Source organism: Cydia amplana, chromosome 24, assembly GCF_948474715.1.
Source record: "Cydia amplana chromosome 24, ilCydAmpl1.1, whole genome shotgun sequence".
Classification (NCBI taxonomy): Eukaryota; Metazoa; Arthropoda; class Insecta; order Lepidoptera; family Tortricidae; genus Cydia; species Cydia amplana.
This window is the reverse complement of record NC_086092.1, coordinates 8,011,595-8,026,618: the sequence shown is the minus strand read 5'-3', so window position 1 is coordinate 8,026,618 and position 15,024 is coordinate 8,011,595. Positions and strand designations below refer to the sequence as shown.

At 35.5% G+C, this 15,024-nt stretch overlaps 2 protein-coding genes across 2 annotated transcripts in view; one reads left to right on the top strand and one right to left on the bottom strand.

The window, feature by feature from the left end:
• The window catches only part of LOC134659233 (probable chitinase 2), a 97,999-nt gene that overhangs the window by 17,953 nt on the left and 65,022 nt on the right, over positions 1-15,024 (top strand). The gene's annotated exons all lie outside the window — the stretch shown is intronic.
• The window catches only part of LOC134659281 (plasma kallikrein), a 62,387-nt gene that overhangs the window by 33,743 nt on the left and 13,620 nt on the right, over positions 1-15,024 (bottom strand). The window lies entirely within an intron of this gene.

The following is a 15,024-nucleotide window of genomic DNA, read 5'->3' as shown; positions in this document are numbered from 1 at the left end:
CCCTATTGTTAAGTTTGAAAAGTATTTTAAACCTACTATTTTACTATGTACTTCTAATAAGCCGTTTTTATATGTATTAACACTACGTATATCTACATATTTCTTACAATCCTTTATTGGAGAAATCATAGGAAGAAAAGAGAAAAACAAAAAAAAAAAAAAATACTTAATATAAACCAAAATTTTGTAACTGAACTGCAAAAGTAATAGAAAAGAAAAATATATAGCACTACACAAAAAAAAAAAATTTTTCATAAAAAAATAACACTATAACTATAAGTATACAACTTTGAACATGTACCTAATATGTATAAGTGTGTATGTAAGCATTTTAATTTGTATGAGTGAGAAAGTATTCTATTTTTGTATTTTAGAGTAGGGTAGGTAAGAGCAGTGTAGGTAAGTAAGTGGTTGAAATAGTAAGGTACAATATTCAATGTGTGTTTGGAAATTCCTAAAAGTGAAAACATTCTTTACATTATATACAATACAACAATAGATACCTACAATAGATACCTACCTAATATACAAAGAACATTGATAAAATAAACGACCCATTCATGTACGTACTAAAATTTCAGGGAAATAAAAAAGGGAGAATATTATGAAATAAAATATATACAGGATGCTTCCTGTAACAGGAGCAATAAATTAAACTAGAGGCTGTACTCCTCAAACTGACCAACATTTTAGCTTCAGCCACTTTTAAAAATTATGAATCCTTTATACGAGTACTTCCTCTTTTTCATACAAAATAAATGTACCTTCAATGTACGCTGACATCAGTGTGTTTGACGTTGCTTGTGACGCTTTAAACATAACAAATTTGCAATACATTGCGTCTTAGAATAAACTTAAAAAAGTGTAATAAAAATCAAAACATGGGTTATTTTCAAAAGTTGCTGAACAAATGTTGGTCAGTTTGAGGAGCACAACCTACAGTTTAATTTATTGCTCCTGTTACAGGAAACACCCTGTATATATTGAATTTGTATATATGTAGTTATATTTTAGAATGTATATTTGTGTAAGTATAGTATCATAGTAGTCTCGACTTGTGTCTGTTTTCATATCCGCTATATACAATCCTGCACCAAACTGTCTCTGTTTAGCCCAATGGTTGACTGGTAGAGAATGCCCCAAGGCGTTAAGTCCGCCATTTGTACTCTTTTTGTGTAGATTTGTGCATTAAGTTTAAATAAATATATACGTACATAGCACCACATCCGCGATTACATAGCCGTTTGCTGTACAAGTTCATTAAATTTACATGCGTTTTACGTACATGTAAAACAGTTCCTATTACATATATGCATTTGGAATTTCCTGAATAGATTCGGTCGAGTTGAACAAATACCTATAATTTACTAATGCTTTTTTTTAATAAATCAAATAGCGTAAACGTGCATTAAATATGCTGAGTTAGGTTCATTTACCTGCACCCAGCTGCAAAAGTGATTGCCAAGTAAATACCCACTATGTAAATTCATAAAGTGGGTATGCACTTTTGTAGTGGGTATGCACTTTTGCAGCTCGCTGTAGGAACATATTTTTTTCAGTGAATACTTCTTTAGCGGCGCTGGGCACTTTTTGAGGTGGGGAAAAAATGATAAACTCGAGACAGCGGAAGGCGATCACGTGACCGTAAGGGGCGTAAGGCGATCACGTGACCGTAAGCCCCGTAAGGTGGCCACTCATAATTTAAATGGCATTTAAATCAATAAAGAAAAACTCAATGTTATTTGACATTTATGTTGCGGACTCCTTTTCAAGACTCTTTACCTAGGTATGTTCAAATAATTTGACGTTGTCATGGCAGTATGTAAATAAACATGTTAATGAAAAAGTGTGATCTTATTTGAGAATGATAATAATATATAATAAATAAATAGAATACCTCCGCTAAACGTATGTATCGTGTTACCGGGCGTCGGTAACATAGTGAGGTGAGTTTTCACTTCTATCGGCACTCCCGGAGTGCAACCGTTGTTGCTTGTTTTTATCTTTACTTTATTGTCATGCACAGACCGGTTTGTGATTGTCACAAATGTCTTCATCACTATTCTTCTCTTGACTAAAATCAAATTGTTGTTTCACGTCAAAGAAACTACAGGGTTATTTCGAAATCACTCATCTGTTCATTCCTTCATTTCGCATTCTCATTCTTCACCACACACACACACACACACACACACACACACATACTACACTTCACAATCACAAAACACACAAACACCATATCCCGACTAGAACAATTACACACCTGGAAACAAAGTGTATACCGATAGCGCCGCGTTTCCAGAAGCAAAACACTACCTTAAAAAAAAAAAAACAGTGGTTATTTTCAGACCTAAATACTACGAGTATCATAATAAATAATAACAGTGCATCGGAAACATGTCGAACATATTTTGAACTTTAACTTAAATGTATAGAGTCTTAAATCCGATACAGATGCTATGGTCAAACGAAAGTGAACGTATGACATCACCACCCGGACATGGTTAGTGCCGCGGCTTTGCTTGCTATTAATGGCCACCTTTTTCAGAATGATATGGGAGGTCTTACGAATTAGAAAAATTTAATATTTTTGAAGTGAAAACTTCTTTAGCGGCGCTGTGCACTTTTTGAGGTGGGGAAAAAATGTTAAACTCGCGACAGGTCACGTGACCGACATAATATCATTGAGTTTTTACTTCTGCCGGCACTCCCGGAGTGCAACCCGTTGTTTTTTTTTCTTTTACCTAATTGCCTTTTTATAAACTATCTTCTTCTTCTTCTTCCTCGTGTTGTCCCGGCATTTTGCCACGGCTCATGGAAGCCTGGGGTCCGCTTGGCAACTAATCCCAGGAATTGGCGTGGGCAACTAGTTTTTACGAAAGCGACTGCCATCTGACCTTCCAACCCAGAGTGGAAACTAGGCCTTATTGGGATTAGTCCGGTTTCCTCACGATGTTTTTCTTAGAATGTAAGGATTTAAAAATTGTTGCCAAATATAGATGTGATGGCTGAAGTAGGTGGCGATGAATGACAGCTAACTGATGCGATTCCTATATGATTCAAATATCGTTTTGATATCTGGTGCACGTTCGAATTTGGCCTGTTAACCAATAATGTTTTTGTGAAAGATCTTTACGATCCAAAATCATGTCATGAGTCGGCATCCGGCCAGCGCGCAATCTTACATAACGGTATTACTCATAAATAAATGCAGAGATGTCCTTTCATAATCATATGGAGGCGCTAACTCAGTTATTACCATAGAGAATAAAAACATGCTCACTCCATGATTCAGTTTTGGTACCAAAAATACTATTATTTTCATAGTCGACATCTAGCATCGAGTAGCGGAATTACCAGTTAAGTACTGCTACTTGACAATAGATGTTGCACCGACCCAAAAGTCTAATGCTCAACAGTTGTCAGCTAACATTATAATTTATAACCGGATTAGCCGGAACTCTATTTTCAACTCATTCTGCTTTAATATTAGTTATAAATTAATGTTCAATACAATTTTCGTGAGTCGCGACTCACTAGCGGTACTGATAATTCCGCTATTCGATGCTAGATGTCGACTACGAAAATAATAGTATTTTGGTACCAAAGCTGATGAATGGAGTGAGCACTCTATTCTTACTATATTTATCTATGGTTATTACACTGATGCGTATCCGCACTTCGGTGTCTGAGAGGGCTGATTTAGACGGCGCGCGAACTCGCATGCGATTTTAGTTACATTGCGGGCTGTTGGTTACGTCCAATTTAACCGACCGATCAAAACCCGCAATGTAACGGAACTCGCATGCGAGTTTTCGCATCGTCTAAATGGGCCCTTATGCACGAGCGACGTCTCGCTCGCACACAGGATCGGCGTGTGAATACACAACCGATGTGAAGACCGCCTGAAAGATACTACTAAGTTCACACTAAGGGCTCATTTAGACGGAACGAGAACTCGCATGCGAGTTTCATTACATTGCGTCGTTTGATCGGTCGGCTGAATTGATGTAACATCAATGGTCCGCAATTGACTCTGCTGCACTATTATCATCCATTACCTAGATTGCATTCATTTCATTCCTGTACACACCTAGATTTAGAGGTCGTAACACTAAACTTTTCGCACTTAGAGTGTACAAAAACAACACTTCATTCTATAATCCAATCACAAGAATGTGCCGCCAATATAACGATTTAACAGCCGGTGATCATCGCGGTAGGGGCATTGATATTTTTGACCCTCACATCGCTAGGTTTAGGAAGTGCTTGGCTGGCGTCCTCTTCTCCTCTTCTCCCACTAAACTGATGACATCTGCCTTAATCCTCTAAGTTTGTTTCATTTGTGATGTTCAATAGTCTTTATATGTAAAGTTCGTTATTCGTTATATTGTAATGTTTAGATAGTTTTTCTCTGATATTTTTCACTGTAGCTATAATATGGTGTTAATTAGTTTGTAATATTTCCGCTAAATTGTAAAACATGTTGTGTACACTTGTTTTGGATCTCGTGCTAGATTTAAGCCATAATGTGCAATTGTATTACCCATGATATTGTACGATGTCTGTTTAGTGTACCTAATAAAGTAAAAATAAAAAATAAAAATAAATGTAACTAAAATCGTATACCAGTTCACGCGCCGTCTAAATAGGGCTTAAGTCTGGTCATCATTTTAGTATAGCATTGCCCATGGCTAACTGAGCCTGTGGTCCGCATTTTACGGAAACGAAGTCACTACCCGTTCTGCAGCGCCAATTCCTGTTTATCGTCAAAGTTGTGGAATGGAACTACCCAAAATAAAATAAAAACTAAAATACAAACGTCCGGAACACTAACGAGTATTGGGGCATTCCACGAGAATGTCGCTTACGTAACGAGATTATTCTAATACTTCTGAAAATGCTGAGTAAGCTATATTGGGTCTGTTAATATTTCACGACTTGGCTAAGAAATTGGCAGTATATTCTAGAACTTTAGGGATTTGATTAAGGTAGCTGCCATACAAGGCGAAAGCGTTACGTAAGCGACATTCTCGTGGAATGCCCCTATTACACCATTCAGTTTGCATATGTAAAAATAAAATGTTATCGAGGTTTGAATGTCAGTTTTGCCCCTACTTACCCCAGTATGTCTAAAGAATATTTACGTACTTACATCTAAATATAGGTAGGAACCTAGGAACATAGTATTTGTGCGTATTTGCTTACATATAAGTGAGTATAACATTCACTAGCCTCTAGCCCCGACCTTTTCCAACAAAAACTGTTGATTCTCTTGACACAACTAGGGACAAAAACCACCGCTTGCGCACGCCACGTTCACACGCTTGCGCCATTAAGACTAGCAGAGTTTAGGGGGGGGCGCTGGGGGAGAAGTTACTTAAAATATATTATATACGATACAAGTGCGGAAAAGAGGAAATTCGAAACGAGTGGCGACATATTAAAACACGAACGAAGGAAGTGTTATAAATCGACACGATTTGCGAATTACCTATTCGCACGTGTAATGTACAACGTTTTACAGTACATATAGCACTTTAAAGTTTTAAACTTCCGACATACGCACGGAAAGTGCTCTTTCTCGCACTAGTTTGGGAAAGTAGCACCATATGGACCTACTGTAAATAATCTTTCAATGCAATCATGGATAACTTTTAACAAAAAATGTTTATAAAATGAGCTGGGCTATAACCGCGAAAATCGAAATTCGCAAATTGCGGGCATCTTTCTCTGCTAATTACGCCTTCATTGGAGTAAAAGAGAAAGATCCCCACAATTTGCGACTTTTGGTTTTCGCGGTAGCCCCTTCTGTAAGCGAGTTTATCCTTTGTTTTTCAGAGATGTCCGAAATTCGAATGCTATTATTTAAATCGATATCGACTTTTACACAGAGTCTCGGAAACGGCTCTAACGATTTCGATGAAATTTACTATATAGGGGTTTTGGGGGCGAAAAATCGATCTAGCTAGGTCTTATCTCTGGGAAAACGCGCATTTTTGAGTTTTTATATGTTTTCCGAGCAAAGCTCGGTCTCCCAGATATTAAAATAACTTATACGAATATTACGAATACATAGTACATGAGTATTATATGGATGCTACTTCGCTTTCCCGCGCCACTATACCATTACCTCAAAATGTACAAATCGTAGTAATCGTCCAAATGTTACATACGCGGTTACCATCCGTGACAGACGCTTCACTTACACAGCTTACACTCGACCTTAACTCGTTGGTGTAAGGTTTAAAATGGCTTGAAATTAATGTTGCGTACATGTTGGCTTGCGATAGAACGGAGTACCTACTCGTATAGTAATTTCTTTGTTAGCTAATAATATAGATTCGTGAAGGTTAGACGGGTTAACAACTTATACATAAACCTTCCTCTTGAATCACTCTATCTATTAAAAAAACTGTATCAAAATCCGTTGCGTAGTTTTAAAGATCTAAGCATACATACAGACAGACAGACAGCGGGAAGCGACTTTGTTTTATACTATGTAGTGATAGTTATTAGTAAATGTTTGTAGCGTAAGTACCTAGTTTGTTAATGTGTTTATTTTATATTTTTTGTTTTATATATTTTTTTTTTGGGTTTTTAAGACCCGAAATAAATGTTTTTTTTTTATCTTGCCGAAGGGCTGTTTAGAAGACATTTTAATGATAAGTTGTGAATTAGCTGACATTATAATCGATAAATGTAACAGAACTAAAGAATTCATAATTATTGGCTTTAAAAGGGGGCAAAAATAAAAATAAAACCAATAAAAATTTCAAAATTAAATTACGAGCGTAGCGAGTGGTTAAAAAAGGGGAGTTTTGAGCGTTGCGATGGTTCACGCCACGAGTTAATGATTGACAGTTGATTTACGTCGTACAAGATCATAAAAAAGCGGCCAAGTGCGAGTCGGACTCGCCCATGAAGGGTTCCGTCTTTAGGCGATTTATGACGTATAAAAAAAAACTACTTACTAGATCTCGTTCAAACCAATTTTTGGTGGAAGTTTACATGGTAATGTACATCATATATTTTTTTTAGTTTTATCATTCTCTTATTTTAGAAGTTACAGGGGGGGGGGACACACATTTTACCACTTTGGAAGTGTCTCTCGCGCAAACTATTCAGTTTAGAAAAAAATGATATTAGAAACCTCAATATCATTTTTGAAGACCTATCCATAGATATCCCACACGTATGGGTTTGATGAAAAAAAAATTTTTGAGTTTCAGTTCGAAATATGGGGAACCCCAAAAATTTATTGTTTTTTTTCTATTTTTGTGTGAAAATCTTAATGCGGTTCACAGAATACATCTACTTACCAAGTTTCAACAGTATAGTTCTTATAGTTTCGGAGAAAAGTGGCTGTGACATACGGACGGACAGACAGACGGACAGACAGACAGACATGACGAATCTATAAGGGTTCCGTTTTTTGCCATTTGGCTACGGAACCCTAAAAACTTAATGATAGCTCAATCATATTAAAAAAAATCGTAAAATTACGTAAATATTATGCTTTATTTTCTGACTATTTCCCAATTTTTGCAGGACTGGTTTAAAAGTAAATTGGCGCTTTATTTTTAACTTTCGGATTTCTTATAGCGTCCTCGCCGCGTCAGTCTGTTTGTGTGTTTGTATGTTGCTATGTTCGCAATAAACCCAAAAACTACTGAACGGATTTTCATGCGGATTTCACCTTTCAATAGAGTTCTTGAGGAAGGTTTAGGTGTATAATTTGTTAACCCGTCCGAAGCCGGAGCGGATCGCTAGTATTTTTATAAATTTAAGCTCAAGTGACAAAATAGCAAAATACACCTCTTAACTAACCTAAACCTAAAAAAAAAAGATAGACAAGTCAGAAATCGACAACCTTTTTACCTTGACACCAATCTTCAAACACACATTGCAAAAGGTTTACATTTCCTGCCTTGTGGGAAACCCCTCGAAGTCAATGACTAGAGCGAGACAGCCAGTTAGAGCGAGAGGGGGTAGTGAAATCGTCTGCCGTTACTCAATGCCGTGTTTATTTCTAGTCCGAGTGTAATAGATGTCATTGATTGTAAAATTGCATGTAATAGGGATGATGACACGTGTTGAATTTTATAACAAAATCTAGTAAAATAAATAGCAAACAAGCAATTTATCACAATAATCTGTATATTAAAATAAAATATGGAAATGTTACAAAAATACAGGACCTGAAAGTTACAAAATTTAAGTTTTTTTTTAAACTTCCAAAAACGATAAAAGTAAGGGTACCATTCGATTCCTTACATTTTATCCAAAACAATATTGTATAGCAACTATTGTTTTGTCCATACTACAAGATGGGCTCTCAGAGACCTTGACGTCACGTTCCCTTATCGTTTTGTTTAGGGCGTTTCGCGAGTGAAGTGCGACTTTGACTACAATTTCTGAATTTTGTGTTACTTTAATGCAATGGGTCCCATAGAGACATTTGATCCTAAAAACAAACCCTATCGATTGATATACCATAAATGAAAATTAGTCATGTAGCCTAATAGTCTATTAAATTATATACTAGTACATATACCATATACGCATACAATAAGGATTGAAAGAGATGGAAGATGCATACAAATATAGTTATGGGATGGGACAATCTTACACAAATTATTAGAGACTAATAGCGACCCGCCCCGGCTCCGCACGGGTTAACAAATTATACATAAACCTTCCTCTTGAATCACTCTATCCGCATCAAAATCCGTTGCGTAGTTTTAAAGATCTAAGCATACATAGGGACGGACAGCGGGAAGCGACTTTGTTTTATACTATGTAGTGATACATAAAATCAGGATCAACTATTTGTGATAGACACATGAATATGCCCTTACCAGGATTCGAACCCAGGACCTCCTGCTTCGTATATTAATATTTTAATAATTATTAATATTAATAATTATTAAAATATCCGGAGGTCGCGGGTTCGAACCCCGGCTCGTGCCAATGAGTTTTTCGGAACTTATGTACGAAATATCATTTGATATTTACCAGTCGCTTTTCGGTGAAGGAAAACATCGCGAGGAAACCGGACTAATCCCAATACGGGCCTAGTTTACCCTCTGGGTTGGAAGGTCAGATAACAGTCGCTTTTTCGTAAAAACTAGTGCCCACGCCAATTACTGGGATTAGTTGCCAAGCGGACCCCAGGCTCCCATGAGCCGTGGCAAAATGCCGGGACAACGCGAGGAAGATGAATTATTAATATTAATAGTCGGCCCTGTTTTGATGAAACACACGTTGATATCTATGGTATGGAGTTTCATACAACTGTATGAAAGACATCAACGCATTGCTACATGCGCGTGAGTGTCACTACATAGTATAAAACAAAGTCGCTTCCCGCTGTCTGTCCCTATGTATGCTTAGATCTTTAAAACTACGCAACGGATTTTGATGCGGTTTCTTTTAATAGATAGAGTGATTCACGAGGTAGGTTTATGTATAATTTGTTAACCCGTGCGCAGCCGGGGCGGGTCGCTAGTATTGAATACATTACAAAACCCAACAGTCTTAAGTTAATAATGTAATTGACAACACAACTGAACTTGGTGCTTAGCCAAGGTGACAATCGCTTGCGCTTCACCATCGAATCGCTTTGTCTCTTTTCTTTATCGCTCTTCCACATTAGTGCGTCAGTGACAGTTGCGTTTCGTTCGATACGGAGCGTAAACGATTGGCATGTTGGCTACGCACTCGGGTCTAAATAAAATGTATGTTTTGAATTGATTTGATTTATGTATGTATAATTAAATCAAATAATTTATTTCGAACAAAGTCCATAAAGTAAAGCATATAAACTAATATTTATTAAACATAAATTACTAAACACTTAAAATTCCACCGTCCATTCCCACTAGAAACATAAAACAGCGTGCAACCACACAAGTATTTATTTTGACATTAAAATGCATAGCGCGGTTGCATAATGCATGGCACTGTACAGTTATGTTTAAGAGGAAAGGGGGACAGACGCTTCTTCATACAAACGTAGTCCCCATTTTCCTCACCGGATATTGACATTATTGAAAACATTTTTACATAATTTGATGTATATTAACCATAGTTATGCCCCTACGTTTGTCTATACAATTCGATTTTTTTATTGTAGTAAAAATTAAGTGCGAATAACAGATTTCATACAATTTTTTAAATGATCCTAACTTTTATAATAATTCAAAATTAGAAAAAAATCAAACGTAGGGGCATTGCTGATGTTGATATACAACTTATCGTGTCAAAATATTTTCAATAATGATAATATCCAAAAAATGAGGACTACGTTTGTCTAATGCTAAAAAAAGAACTAAAAATTCGTGGGACTCTAAGTTATCGTACCTACATATATTACAACAATATAAGTATTTACTTATAATAAAATCGGCGGCGTTTCTTTGACAAACCGATCATACTCGTACATCCAACATAACTAATAGAATCCGTCGAGTGTCGAACAATTTCCCAATAGCTACTAGCCACCGAAAATATGTACACACGTGTCGCAACCGCGTAAGCTTTCGTAAGCTTACAAAAGTTCGTAGACCCTTATGGGCTTTTGTGGTATTCGACGCATACTTATTATGTACGTGACATGACTATTGTGAAAAGGAGAGTATAAGGGGGGCCCACTGATTATAAGTCCGCCGGAAGACATTGTGCCTGTCAGTTAGAACAAAAAGTTGACAGTTCCGAACAACTAACAGGCTGATATCGTCCGGCGGACTAATGTTGAAGACAAAATATTGAAGTGAAAACTTCTTTAGCGGCGCTGTGCACTTTTTGAGGTGGGGAAAAAATGCGAGACTCGAGACAGCGTAAGACGATCACGTGACCTGGTCGAAAACCTGTTACATGTAATGTCATTGAGTTTTTCTTTATTGATTTAAATCCCATCTAGTGAGTTTCGCTCTAACTGGTATTAATATAACTCGAGTACTAACAGTGATGTGCTTAGGGGGTTTCAAGTAATTGACGCTAACGCTAGATGGCGTTAACCTCAATTATACATAGTGCATTTTGCACTAGTCATTGAGTTTTCACTTCTGCCGGCACTCCCTGAGTGCAACCCGTTGTTTTTTTTTATCACCACATAGCTCCTATTAAGAGCTCTCTTTATTTTTCAAAAATTTATGAGTAACTTACATTTCATCCACAAGAGTGGCATAGTTGTTTTAAGCTGTTTCCACATGTTGACTGCTAGAATTGACTTTTAAGTAGCTTAAAGATTCTTAGACCGTTACAACTTTATTCAGTGAGGAAAATGAGAACTACGTTTGTATGAAAAGGTGATTTCGTGTGAAAAACTTTTCGTCTTAAGTGAAAAAAAATTGTTTTATTACACTTGCATCGCGTGCCTTAAAGCTCTCGTAACGTTCTAGATTCCATTTTAAAAATATTCGCTGAGCTCATGGTTCAATTTTAGAATCTCGCTTGCTCAGGTCTAAATATTATTGGCGTTATTCATAAACGTCTGTTAAGTTGATCAGCTGATGATCATCGTTTGTCCCTCTCTATGGCATAACGACGCGCGATCATCAACTGATTAAGTTAGCACTAGCAGCCGTTTATGAATAACGCCATATAAATACAAGAGGTACACAACAACTTTTCTCACTAAAGCAATAAATAACTACTTATTATTAAGTCTGTTTACATTTTTGTGCCACTTCCGCATAATTCCATTAAACAACCCATAACATTTAAAAAGTGGAACATTCGACCAGTTATTAAGTAGGCAATATTGACATAGCAACATAACTGACCCAAAAACATCGGAAGTAAAAAACACAATACGGAACCAAACGATTACTTAATATTATTACATAGCCGCTACGGAAACTTCCAACGAAAACACAACCTTAATGTACGAGATTTAGAGTCTATATTTGCTTGAGGCATTTACAACTTTAGATGGACAGTATTATGCAACATGAACTTTGCATGCTAAATTTTGAGGTTAAATTTTGTTTGAATTGTTAGATAAGAGTGCAATAAGGTTATAACCTTTGGGTGTTTAGGTTAATTGTGCGTTATAGGTGTTATGTAAAGATGTGTCTTCATTGTTTTTTGGGGTATATATTTACTCGAAAATTATATATTTATTCGAAAAAACTCGCGCGGTTAGAAGATGCTGATGTCAACTTAAGCCAGTCTTCTCCGAGACCACTGAGACAACACCGTCCTCGAAACGTCGGAGGTAAATCTTAAAACTTACATACGCGATTAAGTCCCGTTGTACAATTTAATAATGTGTAAAAATTGTGAAAGTTTAAATCAGTGTTATATATTTACTGTTGATATACAATGTTTTCTAATAAGTATTTATTGTTATAATACTTATAGTATTTAGAGTAGATTGGGACATTCTGAGACAATTTGTACAGAAATGACTAAAACATGCAGTACATTTATTAGTAGACGAAGTTATGTATTATATAAGTATAATAAACATTCGTAACTAAGGAAAATATAATAAAAACAAAAACTATTTTTTGCTGATCCGCGAAATAGTAACGCATTACTTAGGTACGTGCACGTTATTATTTCGTGGATTAGCAAAGTAATATTTATTGTTTTAATTACGACTAATATGGATTTCCGCAAATTAACGCCTAATTTTTTTAATTAAGGAACTGTAAGTTAAATAAAATTTGTGCTGTAGATTTGAGCGATGATTTAAAATAGATATATATATTAAAATAATTTTATAAATGTATAGTTTTGTTAGTATCTACTATCTAGGTTATATCAGAACTTAAAAAACTAGATGGATGGATGTACAAACATGTTACATAACTAATTCAAAAACGATTTTTTTTACTCAATGCAAAAAATATATCGCTTATCACAAATCCAGGGCCATCGTCTTTCCAATCAGTATAACTTAGACCGTATATGGACTATGGAGAAATATATTTTCCCCAAATGTCTTTTACTACATCAATTTCATAATTTAACACCTTATAGTTAGCATTAAAACCAAAACGTTTTTGACGTGATAACGTCTTATAAATCGATGAACACCGGTAGCATGCACGAAAAAGTGTCACGTTGTGGACAGATCTCCATGGTAACGTATAAAAGTGTGCAATTTTTCATCAATGTTTTCTTATGACGTTATCACGCAAAATTGTCGTCCGTAAGTAAACCGACTTTACAGACAAATATATTTTTTTTACAAGTCATTTAGAACAGCGGTTGTTTGTCATTGTGTAACTATTACGACACGCGTAGGTGAGGTTGGATAATGGGTCGTGGGTTCGATTCCGTACAATAATAAATATTGGTTACGTAATATTGTCTGTCCGACTTTGACCAGCGCACGTTTCAGATGGTTAGTTTTTGCATTATGTCGGCCCTTTGAAAACTATCTTGGGGCCAATTAAGTTGTGTCTGTGGTGGCCCTTATTTAATTAAAAATCTAGACTAATAAAATACTATTTTATATATGTCTAAAATGGAGCTTGACCTCTTCCTCTTTTTTATTTTCTAAGCAATCTTACCTCTATAAAAATTAAAAAGAAAATAAAAAATGAAAAATGAAAATGAAAATGTAAATGATAATTTTATTGATAACAATTATTACATGTCTTTTCTTTTTGAAATACTGCTATACGGTTATATTGTATGCATCTTTTGTTTTTTGGAGTAAATATGCTATAATTAACCATTATACAGTGTGTAAATCCAATACGGGCGAATATTTAAACGGTGGTTAGCATAGGACCTAAAAAGTATATTGAGATAGATTTTACTTAGAAATGCATTGAAAATTTTAACCATACAAAATAATTCGGCCCGCAATGTAATACACCACACAAGTTACGGGATACGAGCTTTTTAAAGTAACTGTCAACGCTTGTTGGCAGTTACTATAAAAAGCTCGTATCTAGTAATGTCATGTCATCTTCTGTTTCTTAATGTTTGCAGTACATTGCTGCTCGGTACATGTGGAAAAAATTAATCACGGAGTCATAATTAAGTGTAACTTAAAGAAACATTTTAATTAATGATAAGACGGGTAAATTCTATATCTGGTTTAATTTATTGCCCGTATTAGACTTACACACTGTATAAATACCTATCTGTCAGAACAGGCACAAACCTTCATTATTCCGCAATTATTTATTAAAAAAAATTTGCTTTGTATAAAAAATAGTTAAAGTTAGTAGGTGCCTAATCCTATTGGTTTTTTTTAATCTTAATTGCGAAAACAATTTATTAGGTAACTATGCGGAGTATGCGGAATGTACTAAGTCCTTAAGAACATTTTGATTCGGACAAAAAACACATTTTCTTTTCCGTAAAAATAAAATCAGATCATATAGGACATCATTTGTTGTCAAATTATGACTAAACAAAAATCTATCTCTATCAAAAATGCACCTAACAAACGTCTTTTTTTGGCCCAGTCGTTGACTGGTACACACACTGGTAGAGAATGCTTTAAGGCATCAAGTCCGCCATTTGTGCTTATAAACTTATAATTTAATGTGCAGTAAAGTTTAAATCGCTACATAGTATAAAACAAAGTATGCTGTGATCTTTAAAACTACGCAACTAATATTGATGCGGTTTTTTAAATAGATAGAGTGATTCAAGAGGAAGGTTTATGTATATTTGTTAACCCGTGCAAAGCCCGGGTCGCTAGTAAATCGATAAATAAACAAAACCATGTCAACTTCCTAAAGCGTTGACTCACTTCAGGAAATAATAAAATCAGCTGGTACACAATCTGAACTGTCTTGAACCTTGCTGTCAAGGTTTTGATTGCATTGCCAGTTCGGATCTATCTTTCATTGTGTTGTATCTCGTTTTTGTTTGTATTGTTTACGACAAAAAGAAAAAATGAGGTGAAATTTTAACTTTGAGCTAGTTTTTGTACATTCTTCGGGTGAGAAAACGCTTTTGCCATACGCCACTGACATTGGTTTACAGGAGACAGATAAGAAGAAAAAGAAATATTTTTGTAAAGTTTTACATTTAGGAAATGTTGAA